This window comes from Leucoraja erinacea, chromosome 5 (genome assembly GCF_028641065.1).
Source record: "Leucoraja erinacea ecotype New England chromosome 5, Leri_hhj_1, whole genome shotgun sequence".
NCBI classification, from domain to species: Eukaryota; Metazoa; Chordata; class Chondrichthyes; order Rajiformes; family Rajidae; genus Leucoraja; species Leucoraja erinaceus.
The window spans coordinates 84,122,368-84,137,712 of NC_073381.1; the positions used below are offsets into that span (position 1 = coordinate 84,122,368).

Below are 15,345 nucleotides of genomic sequence, written 5' to 3' on the forward strand. Positions count from 1 at the left end.
CAATGCCATTTATTTTAGTGCAACCTCACTCATCCTGCCTTGTGCATTCTCAACCCAATCATTGGCATGGATGACAAACAGCAGGAGCTCAGCACTGATCCTTGAGGTACACCACTAGTCACAGTCTCCCAGTCTGCTTCCTATCGTGAAGCCAATTCTGTTTCCAATTAGCTGGCTCCCCCTCGATCCCTGGCATGTGATCTAACCTTCCAGAGCAGTTCTTGCTGATGTCCATATAGTCTGTGTCTGCAGTCCTGCCCTCCTCAACCAACTGGCTACTTCTGCAAAAAACTCAATCAAATTTGTGAAACATGATTTCCACAAAACCATGCTTACTAGTCATTAATCAGTCTTTCCAATGCATGCATGTTTTATCCTTCAGAATACTCTTCAGTAACTTTTCTACCATAGATGTTTGGCTTACTGGGCTATAGTTCCCAGGTTTTCCTTTGCAGCCCTTCTTAAACAGATGTACAACATTAGCCACCCTCTAGTCTTCTGACACCTTGCCCGTGTCTAATGATAATATCTCATAAATCTCAGCCAAGACTTCAGCAATTTCTTCTCTAGCTTCCCACAGTGTCCTTGGATATATCTGATCAGACCTGTGAGATTTATCTATCTTCATAAATCTTGGGACATTCAGTGCCCGTAGGTTCACCCTACTATAGTTACCCAACCAGATGCAACTAAATTTAAAGTGGCTCTTTCTTCCCAATAACCCTTTCTGGCTTAAGTCCTCCCTTCACCACCTCCAGTTTAAATTCCATTTGAAATATTTTGGAGGACCAAGAAACAAGGTTAATTCCCAGGATAGCGGGACTGTCATATATAAACCTCCCACCCCCCCTCCACCATCCGATTCTCTGGATTAGATCTAAGCGGCTGGGTGTCTGAGAGGCCCTATTATCTCTCTCTGTCCCTAAATATGCTTATAAAATCTCTTTGGTTTCTCAGTCATACAGTGTGGAAACAGGCCCTACGGCCCAACTTGCCCACACCAACTACACTAGTCCCACCTGCCCTTGCTTGTATCCATAATAACCCTTTAAACCTATCCTATCCATGTCCATGTACCTGTCCCAATATATCTTAAAACGTATGATGGTACCTGCCTCAACTATCTCCTCCAGCAGCTCGTTCCATATACCCACCACCCTTTGTGTGAAAATGTTACCCCTTAGGTTCCTGTTAAATCTTTCCCCACTCACCTTAAAATGCCTGCTTGTTCTTGATCCCCTTGTTCTGGACATTTACCCAATTATTCCCTCTCCTTAATCTTATCTGCCAGAAGTATTTCATGCAGACGCGCCAAGACATCCGGGACCCTGGCACCCATCATGGAGTCTCGTTTGCTGCCGCAGTATTTCCTGTCTGTCGTCCTAACTATTGAGTCTCCCATCGCTTGTCTGACTTCATCGTTTCCTCCTGTGCCTCAGCCAGACCTGGTGTCTTAGTCTTGGCTGTTGCTGCTCTCCCTCGATTGTGGGCCGAAGGGCCTGTTTCCATGTTGTATCTCAAACCAAACTAAACTTGCCCTCCCTACTACACACAGCCCTTGGCCTGCACACACATCTTGTTCCAAAATGGCCGCTCCTGAGGGCTGCTCCATCCTTGGACACACCACTGGGAGCAGTCGCTTCCAAACACTGATGGCTGCTTGTCAAATCACCCGCTGCTCCTCCTCTCAGCTGCTCATTAGACAGTGCCTCACACTAACGGCTGCTTTTTAAATCCATTTCAATAAAAATCTAAAGTTCTGAAGAAGGGTCCTGGCCTGAAACGTTGTCCGTCCATTCCCTCCACAGATGAGCTGCCTACTCACTGCTGAAACTAATGACATAACAGTCCCCACACCTTGGATTAGATCCGTCTGTAAACCCTCTCAGGGGGGGTTGTTAGTGGAAAATCTAACCATCAGGCTGTGAGGGTAACCTGGGAGACAGTAGGTTCCCTTAAACATGTGTTGTTGTCTGTGTGGGCCCATAGAAGATGGGATTGGTCTTAAATGAACACTTCTCATCTGTACCATGGAGAAGGAGAGGACCAAAGGGTACACTACCACCTTGAATATGACAACACTCAGGCCTTTTTCATCATAGCCGGTCTGAAGAAGGATCCTGGCCTGAAACATCACCTAACCATGTTCTCCAGAGATGCTGCCTGACCTGCTGAGTTACTCCAGCACTTTGTGTCTTTCCTTGGTAAACCAGCATCTGCAGTTCCTTGTTTATAATAGCCAGGGACTTAAATCAGCTGAGCCACAAGAGCCTGCTGCCAAAATACTATCAGCACGTTTGCAGTAACTCTTGAATTGACCTTTTGTATGTTAAGGATTAGTATTGGGATCTCCCAGTCTACTTTGTTGCAGCCCTTGCATTCTTTATATCTCTGTACTTTCTCTATAGTTCTGCAGCACCACAACACCATACTCTGCACTCTATTTATTTTTTCTCTGTTGCCCCAACTGGTATACTCATGTATTGTATGATTTGCACGGATAGCATACAAAACAAGCTTTTTCATTGTGTCTCATGACAATAATAAAGAAAAAGCAATCAACCACCTTGATTAGATCCTGGCCTGTAACTCACCCAGGGCTTTGATATTCCATATATAAACCTCCCCCCCCCCACCATCCGATTCTCTGGATTCGATCTAAGGCTGTGACCCACTCCCGGGGATGTGTTTGATTATGTAAACCTACCCCCCTCCCTTCTCCATGAACCCCTGGTTTAGTTCCCAGCCTGTGACCCACTGCCGGGAACCTGATTTAGTCACTCCTGCCCAGTGGCCAGGGTGCCCCGCGGGGCCAGGTGCTGGTGTGTGAAGGGTTAAGGTCAGTGTCGCTGACGCTGTGGTCCCAGTGTTTACCTGTGGTTCTGTCAGAGGCTGGGCTGAGCTGGGCTGCCGCTGACCAGAGCCGATCTGCTGATCACACACTGACCAGAGTTGCTGTGTCAGGGATCCAGGGGCGGCTGAAACTTCCAGTGAGAGTGATCGCTGCCCTGCTCTACACGTCTCCGTCTCTACGCAACACATGTGCGGCCTGAGCTGGTAAGCACTTCAGAGGGTGGGGGCGGGGGGGGAGGGGTTGGGGAGCAGAGGGAGGGTCAGCGGTCCATGGGTAGGGTGGTGAGGACAGGGAGTGGGGAGGGGCAGGAGGAGATGGCAGGGAGGGAGGAGCATCACGTAGGGGTGAGAGACCAGATGGGACGAGCCGGGGGGGGGAAGGAATTTGGCAGAGGGCAGAGGTTGGAGAGGGAAGGGATGGGCTGTGGATGGATGGAAGAGAGAGGACAGATTTGGGGAGGGGATTTGGGAGAGAGGAGGGTCATGTGTGTATATAGAGGGGTACTGAGCACAGGAGGAGGTAGGGAAGAGGAGCGTGGGCTGTGGAGGGGATTAGGAAGAGGAAGAGAGTTTAGGAGTGGAGTTGTGGGGAGGTGGGGGTGGGGTAATGAGTAATAGGAGCAAGGGTCTTTGGGGTGTGCAGAGAGGCAATGGGCAGGCAAGGGATGGAGGGATGGGTAAGCTGGATTGGAGGGAGGAGGGGAGCGGAGAGGAGGATGGTGCTACTGTGGGGGGATGAAGAGTGCGTGGGATGGACTGTAGGATATAAAGCTGGGCGATGAGTTCATGCAGTGAGACAGGGTCAGATTAGGTGAATGGGACACACACATCATGTGATAGGGCGACAGAATCAACACCAAGAGAGGGGAGCAGGGTCAGAGCACTGGAGCCGACTCCAAGGGCAGCACTTCGGGGGGTCAGCGGCTGGTGATGAGCTGAGAGGTGACCAGTGCTGCTGTAATGCAGAGTCCGGGTGTAATAGAGACTGCTGGTGAATAGGTTAGTGCAGTCAGCGTGGGTGGGGATGGAGAAAGGCCTGGTTACTTGGGGGAGAGATGGGTTTAATGGGCCAGGGAGACAAGATTAGTGACGAGGGGCTGGGTTAATGTGGGTTTGTGTCGAGGCAACAGTGGGGGGGAGGGGGACATGGTTACTAGGGAGAGGGGGTTTTTGGGGTAACATTGAGCGGGTGGGGGATGCGATTCTTCTCTCCAGGCATAGTGTTATAAACCTCAATCCTCTCCCTCATAACCTCCTCTCTGCCGGGAGATCTGACCCATCCTCTGCAGCCTCTCATCGTAACTGTACTGCTCTGACCACTATAGCATCCTGGTGAATCTGCTCTGCACCCTCCCCAGTGCAATCACACCCCCCCCCCCCCCCCCCCCCCGCGAGCCACTGCTCTCCTAGTGAAGGGGTTTCCTCAGTGCTGGTGGGGAGGTAGATCTGGCATTTAAACCCAGGAATGGTGATGGATTTCCCAGTAAGTACAGTGTGCGACTCAGAAGTGAAGCTGCAGTTGATGGTGTTCCCTGCCCTGCTGCCCTTGTCCAGGTTTGGCAGGTGCTGTCAGAGTTGCCTGGGCAGGTCATGACATTTTGTAGATGATGCACTGTGGGCTGGTGGTGGAGGGAGGGAGGGAGGGAGGGGGAGGGGGGGGGGGGGGGGGGGGGGGGGTGAGAGTAGAGTGCAGAGGGTGGCAAGGTGGCGCAGTGGTACAGTTGCTGCCTTGCAGAGCCAGACACCCGGGTTCCACCTTGACTAGGGGTGCTGTCTGTATGGAGTTTGTACGTTCTCCCTAGAACGGTGTGTGTTTTCATCCCACACTCCAAAGATGTGCAGGTGTGTAGGTTAATTGGCTTGTGTAAATTGTAAGTGTTCCCCAATGTGTAGGATAGTGCTAGTGTACGGGGTGATCATTGAGGGAGACTAGAGATATGGAAGGGCAAGGTTTGAAAACGACAGATCAAAGTCCTTGAACATTGTCTACTTTTATCTGTCAATTTCACACGTTACCCTTCCATATCTCTAATTCCCCTCACCCCCGACTCTCAGTCTGAAGAAGGATCTCGACTCGAAACGTCACCCATTCCTTCTCTCCAGAGACGCTGCCTGTCCCGCTGAGTTACTCCAGCATTTTGTGTCTGTCTTTGGTCAAAGGCAACCCTGGATGTGAGCGCAGGATGAAGAACTGCAAGCAGGGGAGAGGCTTCAGGGGTGCAGGAAGTGACTGTAGAGGAGGGCAAAGAGCAGGCTTGCAACAAAGCCAAGGTTTGCCGCTCTCAGAGTTGGACCAGTGGCAAATTCAGGTTGGGTTACCTGATGCTGCAGAATAAATCCGCAGCCAGAGGCAGCATGGTGCTCAGATGGAGCGTGGCAACTCAACCACGTACTCAATCTCATCCACCCTTCTTAGAGATGTACGATGCAGAAACAGGTCCTTTGGCCCAACCTGTCCATGCCAACCATATTATCTACCAAGCTGGCCCCATTAGCCTGCAGTTGGCCCAAGTCCCTTCAAGCCTTTCCTACCGATGCAAATGTCTTTTAAATCATGAATTGTACCCATTCTCCCACTCCGTTTGGCAGATCGTTCCACATCGTCACCACCTTCTGTGCTAAAAAGTTGTACCTCAGGTCCCTTTTAACTCTTTACCTTCTCACCCTCTAGTTTTAGACCCCTCTTTTGGACCATTCACCTTATCGATGTCCCTCGTGGTCTTATAAACCTCGATAAGATCATCCCTCATATGTTCCAAATAAACGCAAGTCACCCCCCCCTCCCCCCCCCCATCTTCGCTCCAAGGAAAATGGCCCCAGTCTGCCCAGATTTCACATAACTCAAGCCCTCCTGTCCCAGTGACATCCTTGTGATTTTTTTTTCTGCCTCCTTTCTAGATTAATGGCTTCCTTTCTATAGCTGGGCAACCAGAAGTGCACAGCGTCTTGCACAGCTGGAACGTGATGTCCATCGTACAACTCCTGTGGTCAATTTTCTCCAGAGTTGCAGCCTGACTCACGGAGTTACCCCAGCATTTTGTGTCTATCTTTAGTATAAACCAGCATCTGCAGTTCCTTTTTACTTCATCCTGAGGTCACTGCTCTGCGCAGTGAATGCAAGTATGCCAAGTGCCTTCTGCACCATCCTGTCTACCTGTCTAACTTCCCAAAATGCAGCACCTCGCACTTGCCTGAATTAAGCTCCAATATAATACAACTAGTAAGGTTGGACAAGGCACGAGTGTTGGTGGTGTAGCGGATAGTGAGGAGGACAGGAAGACATTGATCAGCTGTTACGATGGGCAGAGCAATGTGCAAAGATAGACACCAAGTAACTCAGCGGCACTGGCAGCATCTCTGGAGAAAAAGGATGGCTGGGGTTTCGGGTCGGGACCCTTCTTCAGGCTCGATGGCAGATAGAATTTAACCCTGATCACTGTGAGGTGATACACTCTGGGATAGGTAATGGGGATGTGGCATACACAATGAAGGGCCAGGCTGTGGGGAGTATTGAGGGAGCTCAGCACAGGGGCATACTGGCCTCCATGAGACGGGCACAACGTACAGCAGGAGGTCGTAGAAGTCACTGTAAATCCGGCCGCATCTGTGGAAAGAGGAACAGAGTCCATGGTTAGTTTAGTTTAGTTTAGAGATACAGGATGGAAACAGGCCCTTCGGCCACCAAGTCCATGCTGACCATCGATCAGCTGAACACTCGTTCTATTCCACACACTAGGGACAATTTTACAATTAACAGAAGTCAATTAGTCTACAAACCTGCACGTCTTTGGAGAATGGGAGGAAACCGGAGCACCCGGAGGAAACCCCTTGTGGTCGCAGGTAGAACGTGCAAACTGCGTAGAGACAGCACCCGTGGGCACCTGTAAAGCAGCAACTCTACCGCTGCGCCACCGTGCCGCTGCTGTTACAGCTTTATAAATGTGAGGCCACATCTGGAGTCCACTTGTGGTGGCCACACCCTCATCAGGAGGTTGAGGTGGCACTGGAGAGGGTGCAGAGGAGATTCACTGGGACTCTGCCAGGAACAGAGTGGCAATCAGGAGGGGAGTCGGGGCGGGCCGGGTCTGTTTTCCTGCGGGGGTTGAATTGACAGAGAAATACAACATGAGGAGCAGGGATGGGGCCGACTGTAAGAAACGGTTGCCACAGCAGAGATGCCCAAAGCTAGTGGATATTGGTGTCAGGTAAGGGGGAAGTGGTTTGGAGGCAATCTTGCAGGGGGTTTACTCCCCACAGGGTGGGGTTAATCTGGAATATACTGCAGGAGGGGAGGGGAGGGGAGGCAGAGACTTTCACAATGTTTAACGCACATCTGGATAAGGTGGGACGGCTGGGCATTGAGACTAGCGTAGAGAGATGAACCAGTGGTGGGCAAGGGCCCTAGTCCACACAGACTGACGTCGGGTTCGATACGAGAGGGGGGAGGGTGAGGAGTGGGGGGAATGGGTCTGATACAGCCTGTTCCCGCAGGTTCCCACGGGGGGCGTTGCTGAGAGGCTGGCTGCCCCGGCCCAGGCCCAGGCTGCTGCTGCTGCTGCTCGGACTACGCAAGCCCAGGGTCAACCTGATGCGTCGCAAGAGGATGAAGACCACCAAGGTGGTGAAGGCAGCCTGACCGGTGAGGAGCATTCAGGGCCACGCCTATAGTGCCAATAGAATTTATGTGTGGTTATGTTGTCTGAGTGGGTGTATAGGGTGATTTCACCAAAGGTCAAATGAGCGTAGATCCCCCCTCACGTGACCGAAAATTCTGACTGGAGGACATCTCTCAGTTTGGTACATGTAAGTGAATGGGGAAACACGCACTTTCCCACCCGTTAAAAACATGGAAAACGGCCAATTTTTGAGCTGAAATTTTCTGTGCTAGTCGGGGTGACCCTGAAGCACAGCAACCTAAATTTTCAGGCAAAACAAAAGATAGAAAGTGAGGTAATTACAAGAGGGAACTGAAGGTAGAAAGCCGCGGAAATGAACAGCTGACATTTGCCGTGGTGATTTTAAGATCCAAAATATCGGGAATTATCGCATTTGTTCGCTAAATTTCATCAAAACTAAGGCATTATTAACTTACTTTTGATGAAATTTAGCGAACAAATGCGATAATTCCCGATATTTTGGATCTTAAAATCACCACGACAAATGTCAGCTGTTCATTTCCGCCGCTTTCTACCTTCAGTTCCCTCTTGTAATTACCTCACTTTCTATCTTTTGTTTTGCCTGAAAATTTAAGTCGCTGTGCTTCACTGTCACCCCGACTAGCACAGAAAATTTCAGCTCAAAAATCGGCCGTTTTCCATGTTTTTAACGGGTGGGAAAGTGCGTGTTTCCCCATTCACTTACATGTACCAAACTGAGAGATGTCCTCCAGTCAGAATTTTCGGTCACGTGAGGGGGGGATCTACGCTCATTTGACCTTTGGTGAAATCACCCTATAGGCGTGCCTGTGTAAGGGGGGAGCGGGTGGGTGCAGTGTGTTTGTGGCTGTGATATTCATCTAAGTGACCTCTCTCTCCCCTCCTCTTTCCTCTTCTCTCTTTCCCCCATCTCCCCCCTCTCCCCCCCCCTTCCCTCTCCCTCTCCCTCCCTTCCCCCCCCCCCATCACTTTCCGCTCTCTCCCCCCCCCCTCTCCCTCTTTAACCCTCCTCTCTCTCCCCAGGCTTGGCCAAGAAGCTGTGTGCAGCTGAATCCCAGTGTAGCCGATCAGTGTCTGAGCCATGGCCGGGGTCACCGTCTGCTCTCCGCCCGGGTCCCGTCTGATGTCTACCCCAGTGTCTGGCCTTGGGAGCTGCTCCTCCCGGCCCAGGGTGTGGGGTGGGGGAGGTTGATGCCCCCGCTCGGGGTTTGTACAACAGCATCAGCCACACCCACGTGGCCACCCTAGTGTGGTTATGTGTGCTGTTACACTCGCATGGTCACACTTCTACTGTTACACTTGTGTGGGGACATGTAATAATAATATAATAATATCTTTTATTGTCATTGTACATAAGCGCAACGAGATTTGGTATGCAGCTTCCATCCGATGTCATAACTTAAATAACTAATAAAATATTGATTTAGATACCCCGAGAACATGGATTGTAAAAAGGACAGTAAAATAGTCAAAACAGTTCAAACAGACTAAAGTGCAGATGTGTCTGTGCGACGTGACCATCCGAGGGAGACAGTCCATGGGGAGGGGGGGGCACTCAGCAGGGCCGGTTCAGAGTCGCTATAGCTCTGGGAATTAAGCTGTTCCTGAGTCTGGAGGTTCGGGCGTAGAAGGCCTTGTAACGTCTGCCGAAGGGAAATAGTTCGAATAGTCCATTACAAGGGTGTGAGGATTCTTTATGGATGCTGACGGCCTTCCTGAGGCACCGTGTGTGCTGTTACATGCGTGTGGTCATATCTGCGAGTCACACGTGTGCTGTCACGTTATGCTATCACACTCGTGTGCACTGTGGGTCAGGTATGAGCATGCATGGGTTTTGAGAGTGGGCTTCCATGCGGGTCAGGGACACATATGTGTGCAAATGTAACCGTGCTGCGGAGCGTGGCTGTGCTCCCTGGCCTGGTGCCTTCCGCATGCGTGCGTGTGGGGGGGCGGGGTAACAATGGCCCCGGGTCTCACTGCTCCACCCCCGCTCAACATTAAACTGCTTGAACCCATGATCAGTTGCGTGGTTACTGCTCACCGTCCCGTCCCATCCCATCCCTCCTGCCGCAGAGGGTTTGTCCAGCACCTGCACTGCACCCCAGCGACAGCGACCGAGCCTTCTGCACACCAGACCACACCGCTGGGTCTATCCACTTCATGATGTGGATGTGAAGAGGATATTGCCACTAGTGAAAGAGTCTAGGACCAGAGGACACAGCCTCAAAATAAAAGGACGTACCTTTAGAATGGAGATGAGGAGGAATTTCTTGAATTAGAGGGTGGTGAATCTGTGGAATTCATTGGCACAAAAGGCTGTGGAGACCAATTCAATGGGTATTTTGAAAGCACCGATTGACAGATTATTGATGTTTGAGGGTGTTAAATGCTCCAGGGAAAAGGCAGGAGAGTGGTGGTGAGAGGGAAAGATAGATCAGCCGTGATTGAATGACGGAGTAGACTTGATGGACCAACTGACCTAATTCTGCTCTAATGACTTACGAACGTATGTGCCTGGTGGAAGGAGCTCCCGCACCTGGCAGCACAACAAGTGCCTGCAGTTAGAGGAGGTTCAGCAGGTCACACATCCCCAGGGACTTGTGGGGACTGGAGGGCTTGAGTTATAGAGAGTCATAGAAGTTACACAGCGTGGAAACAGGCCCTTCAGCCCAACTTGTCCACGCCGACCAACATGCCCCATCTACACTAGTCCCACCTCCATGCGCTTGGCTCATATCCCTCTAAACCTGCGTAAGTGCCTCTTAAACGTTGCAATAGTACCTGCCTCAACTACCTCCTCTGGCAACTAATTCCATACACCCAGCACCTTTTGTGTAAAAAAAAGTTACCCCTCACATTCTTATTAAATCTTTCCCCACTCACTTTAAACCTATGTCCTCTTGTTCTGAGTCCTGAGTTAATGGGAGAGTCTGGACAGGCCGGCACTGTTGTCCCTGGGGTGAAGAATTGAAGAGGGTAATGAACTCACGTAACGAGGGTGTAGATAAGGTGGATCACATTTGTTTCCCCAGGATAGGGCAGTCTAAGCATAGCAGAAGTATCTCGACCCGAAACATCACCCATTCCTTCTCTCCAGAGATGCTGCCTGGCCCGCTGAGTTTTACTCCAGCTTTTTGTGTCTATCTAGGGCAGTCTAAAGCAGGAGGCAGCAGTCAGTGTACTTTCACCAGTGAGTTGAGCAGACACCCTTAGTTCACTAATGCTCGCTGACTGCGTGGATGTCTGCAGCTACTGTCAGGCTCAGAGGTGGTCACAATCTTCCACAAACATTAGTTTAGAGCAGTAGAATGACATAGCACCAATACAGGCCCTTCAGCCCAACCCACTCCAGTAGATCAAAGGACATGGTGGACAGCAGCATCAGTGTGGACAATACTAATATGCAGGGGCAGTTTGAGACTAGGGAGGAGGAGGTGTTGGGGCTTTTGAAGAGTATTAAGGTGGATAAATCCCCAGGACCTGATGGCCCAGGTTATTGAGAGAGGCAAGAGACGAGATTGTGGGAGTCTTAACAAAGATCTTTGCCTCTTCAGTGGCGCAGGTGAGGTTCCAGAGGAATGAAGAGTTAGTAATGTTGTTCCTTTAAGGGAATTAGAGAGAATCCAGGCAAATATAGACCAGAGAACCTCACATCAGTGGTAGGGAACCTATTGGTGAGAATTCTTTGAGTTAGGATTTATTCCCATTTGGAAGAGAATGGACCAATTAGGGACAGACAGCATAGGTTTGTACATGACAGATTGTGGTTTACTAACTTGATTGAGTTTTTTGAATGTGATTGATGTGGGTCGTGTTGTGGATGTTATCTACATGGATTTTAGTGAGGCATTTGATAAAGTCCCACGTGGTAGGCTGATCCAGAAGATGAAGATGCACAGGATTAACAATGATTTGGTCGCATGGATTCAAAAGTGGCTTATTCATAGGAGACAGAGAGCTCTGGTTGAAGGTAGATATTTAGGCTGGACGTCGGTGACCAGTGGCGTTCCGCAGGGATCTGAAGCTGGGACCTCTGCTGTTTGTGATATATAAATTACTTGGACAAAAACATTGACAAATTGGTTAGTAAGTTTGCAGGTGATACCAAGATTGTTTGGGTCGTGGACAGTGAGGAAGGTTGTCAATGTATACAGTCGGGGAACAGACCAGCTACAGAAATGGCAGATAGAGTTTAATCTGAGCAGGAGTGAGGTGTTGCACTTTATGTCAAATATAAGGAGAACATATACAATGAAGGGCATGACCTTTAATAGTACTGATGTAGAGTGGGATCTTGACATCCAAGTCCATAACTCCCTGAAAGTGGCAACACAAGTAGATAGAGTGGCAAACAAGGCATATGGTAATGCTTGTTTTCATAGGTTGGGTATTAAGTATAAGAGTCAGGAAGACATGATGCAGCTTTATAAGACTTTGGTTCTGCCGCATTTGGAGTATGGTGTGCAGTTCTAGTCGCCCCATTGCAGGAAGGATGTGGATGTTTCGGAAAGGGTGCAAAGGAGGTTTACCAAAATTAAGCCTGGATTGGTTGCAGGGAGTGGTTGGACAGACTTATATTAATTTCTCTGGAATGCCGGAGGTTGCTAGGAGACCTGATAGAATGAGAGACAGAGACAGGGTAGACAGTCAGAACCTTGTACCCAGGGTGAAAAAAAAATAAAATACTAGAGGGCATCGCTTTAAGGTGCGTGAGGCAAAGTTTAAAGAGGATGTGTGGGGGGCAAACATTTTACACAGAGGATAGAAAGTCCAAAGAATGCACTGCCTGGGTTGGTGGTTGAGCAGATATAATAGTAGCATTTAAGAAACTTTTGGATAGGCATGTGATTATGCAGGGAGTGGATGCAAATAGATTATATGGAGGCAGATAAAAGATGGTCTTATCATTATGTTCGGCACAGACATTGTGGGCAGAAGGGCCTGTCCTTGTGCTGTTCTATGTTCATCCATGCTGACCAAGATGCCTATTTACGGTAAACCCATTGGCCTGCATTTGGCCCATATCCCTCTAAACCTTTCCTAACTATGTACCTGTCCAAATGTTGTTATATTACCTGCCTCAACTACCTATTCTGGCGGCTCTTTCCATACACCCTCCACCCTCTGTGTGAAAAACCTGCTCCTCAGGTTCCCTTTAAATCTCTCCCTGCTTGCCTTAAACCTACGCCATCTGGCTTTAGACTCCCCTACACTGGGGAAGAGTCTGGTCTTGGGGCCATATCCACCCCCAAACCTCTAAGCCCTTCCTTCCATACCCCCTCTGTCCCTCTGGCAGGTCTCAGAACAACAGTGCATCCATTCATGACGGCGACAAGGAAGAACGTCCTGTGGGTTTTTGGAACTCTTTACCCCGGCAAGCTGAGGCAGGGGCATTTGCAATCAGCGAGGAGGTCAGGAGGAAATTGATGGGAGACTGTCGGAATGCCGGATCAGCCAGGATCTCACTGAATGCTGGAGCAAGGCTCAATGGACAGAATGGCCCACTCCTGGTCCCATTTATGTCATGCCCTGCATGAATGACCACGTCAAGAGTCATTTATTTTCATATATCCCAGATAGAACAATGAAATTCTTACTTGCAACAGCACAACAGGATATGTAAACATAGTACACTGTACATAGTACACATGAAGACCAGGGATCCACAATTAATGCACTGAATGAGCATGTAAAAATTACTAATGGATTACTAATGAGTGAGCAAACTCTAGGAGTTAATGACAAAGTGAAAATCTCATTAATGAATAAAAGTGCATGCAATTCATCAAGTGCACCCACTGAGTGTGTAAGCACCAATAATGCACCAACAGTGCACCAATGAGTGTGCAGGCACCGTAATGCATCAAGAGTGCACCAAGTAAGCATGTAAGCATGAATAACGTCACAATAGAGAATATGCATCATCAGTCACACATCAGTGGTACACTGAGAATCAGTAGCTCACCAAGGGAGTGTGTGTGTATCAGTAACATAACAGTAGTGCACTGAGAGTGTGAGAACCAGTAGTGCACCACAAGTGTGTGCATCAGCAGTGCACCGTGAGTGTGAGCCTCAGTAACACACCAGTAGTGCACCGTGAATGTGAGCATCAGTAACACAACGGTGGTGCAACATTCCCCTTGTGGAGTGTGGAAATTGCATTTCTCTTGGAAATAGAACTCTCCAATCTCTCAGGCGACAGATGTGGAAGCATGAGAGTATTGATCCACATCCTGACCAAAACAAGAAGGGAAACACGGCGTGCAAGGTGAAAGCAACACCTGAGTCCACAGGAGCCCGGATGGAGTGGTGCAAGGATGGTGTCGCAGGGATGGTGGACAGGAGATAAACTACGATCAAGATTGATAAAGCAGAAAGCTGCAGATGCTCAAAACAGCTGGAGAGAGGAACAGTTTACACTTCCGATGAAGGCACTTCAACCGGAAATGTTTTTCCTTTCCTCTCCTCTGCCTATCCTGCTGATTATCTCCAGCATTTTCTACACTGTCTTCAGATTTACAACACCTACACTTGGTGCTTTTCCAATCTCTGGCGTGAAACGCTGACGTTCTCTTCCCATAGATGTGGCCTAACCTCACAGAGTTACAGACATGTACCGCCTTTCAGCCCACTGTGTCTATGTTGACCATCATGCCATTCTATACTAGTCCCACTTGCCTGCAGTTATTTAATATTTTTCTATGCCTTGCTCATTCAACTGCCTGTACAGATGCCTCTGAAATGTTGTTGCTGTTCCTCGCTCTGCCACTTCCTCTGGTTGCTCATAGCAGATACCACCTGGATGTTGTGTGCAAATGTACTTCTTATATTGCCTTTAAACCTCCTCCTTGTCATCCTTAAACCTATGCCATCTGGTTGTAAACACCCACACCACAGGAAACAGACTCTGACTACCTTCCCTATAGCTGCCTCCTTTATTATATACACTTCCATTATGTCTCATCTTAACTTTCTTCACTCCAGGGAAAACAGTCCCAGCTTATTCTATCATTCCTTATAACTCAAGCGAGGCTTTACAATATCATTTCTGCGCCTTCTCTAGCTTACCTCATATCTTTCCATAGTGAAGCGACCTGACTGCACACAGTGTTCCAAGTGCAACAAACACCCTGTGCTCCCGACTCTACTAGTATTCACTACCCCAACTGATGATGGCAAGCGTGCCAAACACCTTCCTTCTTCATCACCTTAGAGTCATAGTTGGTCACCTGTAAACAGGCCATTTGGCACAACTTATCCATGCTTTACACGTGTCCCATTTACAAGTGTTTGGTCCACCTTATCAATGTTAAAAGTAAAAATAAACTACTTTCTCTGGCAGTTCCATCTATATACCCACCATCCTCTGTATCAGAGAGGTCTGCGTCATCCTCGATCTTCATAATGAGAAGAGTTGAGTATAGGAGCAAATAGGTCCTTCTGCAGTTGTACAGGACCCTGGTAAGACCACACCTGGAGTATTGTGTGCAGCTTTGGTCTCCTAATTTGAGGAAGGGGGTGCAGTGTAGGTTCACGAGGTTAATTCCTGGGATGGCGAGCCTGTCATGTGATAAAAGACTGGGCTTGTATTCACTGGAATTGGAAGGGTGGGTTATAGAAACATCTAAATTTATTAAGGGTTTGGGCACGCTAGATGCAGGAAATATGTTCCCGGTGTTGAGGGAGTCCAGAACCAGGGGCCACAGTTTAAGAATAAGGGGTAGGCCATTTAGAACTGAGATGAGGGGAAAACTTTCATCCAGAGAGTTGTGAATCTGTGGAATTCTCTGCCTCAGAAGGCAGTGGAGGCCGATTTACTGAATGCATTCAAAGAGAG

At 49.0% G+C, this 15,345-nt stretch overlaps 1 long non-coding RNA gene across 1 annotated transcript; it reads left to right on the forward strand.

Moving 5' to 3' along the window:
- Window positions 1-1,048: 1,048 nt before the first annotated feature.
- Window positions 1,049-9,387, forward strand: LOC129697499 (uncharacterized). Its single transcript, XR_008723535.1, has 3 exons — window positions 1,049-3,057; window positions 7,345-7,492; window positions 8,532-9,387. It is a non-coding gene; the product is annotated as an uncharacterized LOC129697499 (long non-coding RNA).
- Window positions 9,388-15,345: the final 5,958 nt, after the last annotated feature.